This window comes from Pinus tabuliformis, chromosome 1_1 (genome assembly GCF_031772625.1).
Source record: "Pinus tabuliformis cultivar Carrire ecotype Pingquan chromosome 1_1, CPIR1, whole genome shotgun sequence".
Lineage (NCBI taxonomy): Eukaryota > Viridiplantae > Streptophyta > Pinopsida > Pinales > Pinaceae > Pinus > Pinus tabuliformis.
Window position 1 is genome coordinate 757,875,493 of NC_142297.1, and position 6,023 is coordinate 757,881,515.

The 6,023-nt window shown below is 30.3% G+C and overlaps 1 long non-coding RNA gene across 1 annotated transcript; it reads right to left on the reverse strand.

Annotated features, from left to right (window-relative positions):
• Nucleotides 1-863: 863 nt before the first annotated feature.
• On the reverse strand, nt 864-4,481 carry LOC149216220 (uncharacterized). The gene is made up of 3 exons (XR_016250542.1): nt 4,020-4,481; nt 3,669-3,790; nt 864-958 (listed from the first exon to the last, which is right to left on the reverse strand). It is a non-coding gene; the product is annotated as an uncharacterized LOC149216220 (long non-coding RNA).
• Between the last annotated feature and the right edge of the window lie 1,542 nt (nt 4,482-6,023).

Genomic DNA, 6,023 nt, shown 5'->3' on the forward strand with positions numbered 1-6,023 from the left:
ATCTCAAAGAAAGTTATTACAACATGAGTGGGAGTTAAATAAGGTGACCTTTTTGTTGGTTGGTGAACACAATGCTTATTAATGTTACAATATCTATATCATAACTATCTTTAAGCTGTTTTCCCTATGGGTTAATTTGAATATTGTGTTTCTTTGTTAATTTGGATTGTTTTAGGGGTTTTAAATATTTAAGTATTTATGACCTGTAATTTCCAATATTTAATATAATAAAAATTAGTATTTTTTATTGAGTTTTTTTTTTAATTATTTTTGTTAATAATTTTTTTTTTCTTTTTATTTATCTATGTATAAATATAAAAAAAAAACGCTCATGTAAATGCAAAAAAATTAAAAATTTTAAATGAACAAGGGCAACTGCGTAGCGGTAGTCCCTGCCGTATTGCCAATGAAAACTAAACCATATTGGCAATGAAAACTAAACAATTATGAGTATTTAGGAGTTTGGACTGATTTTGTGCTTAGTTTCGCACAATGTCAATTAAGTTTTTATGAAATTGCATCCGCTGTGTGCTTTGGATGATTAAACAATTATAACATGAGTATTTAGGAGTTTGGACTGATTTTGTGCTTAGTTTCGCACAATCTCAATTAAGTTTTTATGAAATTGCATCCGCTGTGTGCTTTGGATGATTTTCTGCTATCGGATCCTCCACAAGTTGGTTACAAAATGACTGGGAGGAATTCACAATTTCTTGATTTGTAAAAATATTGAAGGAATGATCTGAACTTGTACAGTTACTGCAGGCAGAACTGTTGCAAGCATTTGGATTCACCATTTTAGTGTGTTGCACAGCAGTTTTTATTGTGATAGGTGTGGGTTTGATCGTGTTAATTTTGAACATTTTCTTTCTTTGAGATTCCTGTGGTGGCACCTTTTTTTGCAGATGAATGTTCCAGTGGTTCTTGATTTCGTTGTCTGTCCGCCCAGGCAATCGTCCTGCTATCAGGGACCACCATATCACCAAATTATGAAAAAAATAAAACATAAAATATACACATTTATTAACCATAATAATGAATTAGACCAAATATATTAATTAATTTTAATATAATTAAATAAATCTGTAACCTTAACACTAACACGACTAAAGGCTTACATCATTTTTAGCCATAATCCTAATTCCTGAAGTTAACCGTAGAAATTAAACAGTGACTTGTCGCTGAGTATTACGGTTTCCACGAATCCAACTGTGATCGTAACCCTGAGAACTAACACTACATTTTTAACCATAATCCTAAATTCTGAGATTAGCCGTAGAACTTAAACAACGGTCTGTCCCCGAGTATTGTGATTTCCACGAATCCAACTGTGACCGTAACTAAGAGCTAACCTTACATCATTTTTAATCATAATCCTAAATTCTGAGGTTAACCCTAGAACTAGAACTTAAACAACTGCATTAATGTATTGTGATTTCCACGAATCCAACTGTGACCGTAACTAAGAGCTGACCTTACATCATTTTTATTCATAATCCTAAATTGTGAGGTTAACCCTAGAACTAGAACTTAAACAGCTGCATTAATATATTAAACTTTTTATTAGTTAAAAAATTCGTACTTAAAATAATTTGATTGCTAAGTATTAAAATATACTTATCTTATTTTTTTAATTTATAATTTTTTTAAATTTAAAAAATTACAAATTCTTGATATTAAACTTACTCAAAAATTAAATAAAAAATTAAAAAACAAAATTGCAACGATGAAAAACTATAAAAGATGTCACATTATCGGTCAATAAAATAAATATAAAATTTTCAAAATAATATTAAAATATTTATGTTATAATTATTGATTTAATATATATTACAATAAATGTTAAGAGAATGCTTTGCAAGATTATTATCTCTTGAGTTTTTAATGTAATGAAAAGTCATTTAATAAAATTTTCAAAATAATATTAAAATATTTAAAATATTTATGTTATAATTATTGATTTAATATATATTATAATAAACGTTAAGAGAATGTTTTGCAAGATTATTATCTCTTGAGTATTTAATGTAATGAAAAGTCATTTAATAAGTGAAATTCTTAAAATTTTATTTATTATTTTAAAGAATAATTTAATAAATTATTTTTATTTTTATTTTTAGTTTTTATTATATTTGTCCATGAATTTTGTTTAAAATTTTAAGAATTTATTACAATTATTATTTTAAATTTAAAATGTGAAATTTAAAAAAATGAATTAAAAAAACCATAAATAATAGAAAAATCACTATAACTTGAAAAGAAATTATATCAATAAAATTATGAAAAAAATAAAACATAGAATATGCACGTTTATTAATCATAATAATGAATTAAAATACATATATTAATTAATTTTAATGTAATCAAATAAAAAAATATGTATCACAATTCCACGAATGGAACCGCAACTTTAACAATAAGGACTAATGGCTTACATCATTTTTAGCCATAATCCTAATACCTGAAGTTAACCTTAGAACTTAAACAGTGGCCTGTCCGTGGGTATTACGGTTTCCAGGAATCCAACTGTGATCGTAACGCTGAGAACTCGCCCTAAATTTTTAACCATAATCCTAAATTCTGAGATTAACCGTAGAACTAAAACAGCGGCCTGTCCCCGAGAATTGCGGTTTCCACGAATCCAACTGTGACCGAAACCCTAAGAACTAACCTTACATCATGTTTAATCATAATCCTAAATTCTGATATTAACCCTGAACTTAAACAGCTGCCTCTCCCTGCCGCTTGGCTCTCCGCTAAGGAACCCAAACATTCAAACAAATCCAAAGAGGCCAGATACGTCATTCAAACAGAGAATTCTTGAACCGCTCGCTCAGCCTACCTACGAGTAGACTTTCTTAGAGTTCGGAAATCCAGACAGGCCATATACGTCGCTCAATCCGTTCATACTTATCCATCATTTACGCACAGAATCGACTCACTCAGCCTACATAGGATTCGACTTTCTTGGAGTTCGCTGTGGCGTGTGGCAAAAAACAACAAAGCAAAACTCGCTTAATAACCGCCTGGTCGCTTTCCTATGCTACTTGCCCACAGATGCCAGCTTCTCTCCTGGTCACAATTTATAATCTCTTGTTATATCCCTTCCTTTTGAATAATTTAGTTAAAAGACCCTAGATCTGGTCACAACTTACAAATTCTCTCTAAATCCCTTCCTACTTAGAGAATTTAGTAAGAAAACCACATATGTCAGCTTCTCTCCCGGTCAGAATTTACAATTTCTCTTTATATCCCTTCCTTCAGACAAAAAATAGTTAAAAGCCCTAGATCTCATCGCATTTAGTATAAAAAGAAGAAGCAAATTAGGATTATCTTCTTCAAAATCCAGGGCGTCAACTTCAAGATGAATATGATTTGAAGTATGTAATAATCTCCGACATCAATTTTAATAATAGTAAGAACAGGATGATTTGATCTCTAATATGATATTAAGATTAAAATATTTACCAGAAGATTAACAGAAAATAGAACTAATAAATCCGTAAAAGTAAATTTAAATACTAAGAAACTAAAGATTTATCAGTCACTTCCAAATTCGGTTCAACTCATTTTTTTTCTAACTGCTAATTTTAATAAAATTCTATCGTCACTAAAATTTTATCGTTTCAAAATTGTGAAAACAGTAAATGACAGGAAAAATTACTCACAGTTTTGTATTGCACTAAATGTTAGTCCACCGCCAGAAATATTACTTAGATTTTCAATTCCACTAAATATTAATCTGCCGCCGTAGCCTCTCTTCCCGCTTAAATCCAGTCCTCTGCATGAGCTGGCTTAGAAATATAAATTTAATTAGAATAAGATTTTAACAAGAACATGAGAATAAAAAATATATGGTATATTAGCACATAAAAACTACTCAGAACAATATCTTAAGCAATTTAACTGCGAACCCTGATCTAGTTTACCTCTCCTTTGTATAAATAATTTTTCAAACCCTTTCAATAGTATGGCTATAAACTAAACATAATCTTTATGTTGAATAACTAGTTATTTACCTAGGCTCCTTCAAGACTCCATATCTGATTGCAAATCTTTAAACAACTTTCATGTCTGAATGCAGATCTTTAAACAGCTACACCAGAACAAACGCTGAGGAAATTCAAATATATGGAAGTTTCACTCCGGTGCATCAAAGAAAATCATATCAGAAACGAGAGAAAAAGAAAACTCGTAAACAAAAACCAGACAAACAAACAAAGTAAAAGAAAAGCAGACACCGAATGAACAGTCAGTCAAACAAACAGAGTAAACAAAAATTGAGAACTAAAAAGAAAAGCAGACGCCGAATGAAAACGAGACCGAGATGCAGGTAAACAAAACATGGCCGCGCGGCAGAAAAAGCACACACATTCTTGCAATTCACAACCTCAGCGAGAGAGAGATAAAGGCACAAACAACAAATTGGATGCATTCACGGTCTTCACGGTCTGATCCACTGTATCGACGCCAGGCTTCACAGGTCCTGGTCCTGTGTTGTCCTTGGCATAATCTCCTAAATTAGAAAGGAAAACGGTTGCCCTCAACACGGTATTACAAGATCAAGCAGCTGCCACCTGCTAGAAGTCTCCTGACACCAACAGCTGGCTGTTGTGCACGACCAAAAGTTGCCACCTGTTCTAACTCTCCAACATATACTAAAAAAACTTTGCCCCGAACTTAAAATCAGTTGTCATAACATGTAAATTAGGCTTTGGATAAAATTAATTGTCACAACATTCTTCAAACTCAACTTTGGGTAAGATGAATTGTCACAATGTTCAATCGATATCACCTCCGAAATAAAACTTTGGGTAAAACAAAAAAGCCACGAAATTTGGATTTGGAAATTCAGCAACCGGGCAATAAGACCTCTAATATAAAACTTTGGATAAAAAACAAAAAACATCAGAGCTCTAAAATAAAACTTTGGGTAAAAGCGAAAAACATCATCTAAATGCTCCGGTCAACTCAAATTAATAAGAAGTCAACGCCTGATCGAACCCTATTAGTCCCAGGCATGGACTAATTAATAAAAAAAAAAAAAATAAGAATTAGATACCTTCGAAAAGACACTTTTCACTAATCAAATTTTGTGAAAAATGTGGTGGTTGAATTCTGACTTTAAAGCCTAACGCACACAATTATTATAGAATGCGGTTTTAATTTTTTAGATTTGTTATGAAAAACTGATTGTAATATTTGAGATTTTGTTTATCAGATGAATTATAAAAATCTTAAAATGTGGTGATTTTTAATATTGTCTATATTGTTCGGTTTCTGTGTTGTGCTATAAAATTAAGCTTTATGGGGAATGATGTATTATATTTTAATATAATAATTCTTAGAAACATTTTAGGAAAGAAATGAAAATGAAATTAGTTTTTAATTTGGTTGTTGCTTTATTTAAAAATGTTTTTAAAATAGTTTATGGGTTTTGGATACATAATAATTTGGTGTTTTGTTTAAGACACTTCTTTATATATATACAGTCATTGTTTTATCGTATTTTTAATAGAGTAATATATTGAACATGATGAAGATATCAAAAAATTGATAATTATTTAATAAATCAATATCTATATAAAATGATGGCTTCTTTCATTTCCTAGTCACTCTAATTTAATATCCTAAGTGAAACGTGGATATTCTCTTCATTTGTGTATTATCAATTCAATTTTTGAAAAAATTGATGGATAAAATTCAAATCACAGTGTTTTTAGAAGAACAATTCATGAACTTTGTTATTCCTTCTAGAAAGAAAATTTCTATGTAACTCGGAAAAAATGCTAAAAGTAACCATCATATGATATTTTTAGCGGCTTTTTAAGCGGAATAAGTTGTATCTGAAAGGGAGATGTATCGAGGTAAAAGGAGAGGTCTTCAATTGTTCTTTTTAAAAACGGAAAAATATCTTATTGTTCATGCAAAAGTAGTTTTTTAAATCACAAAAGTTGTATTCTAAATCTTCGTAACAGTTGCAGTCAGCACTTCTTTTGTAAATTATATCTTCATGAAAGGTA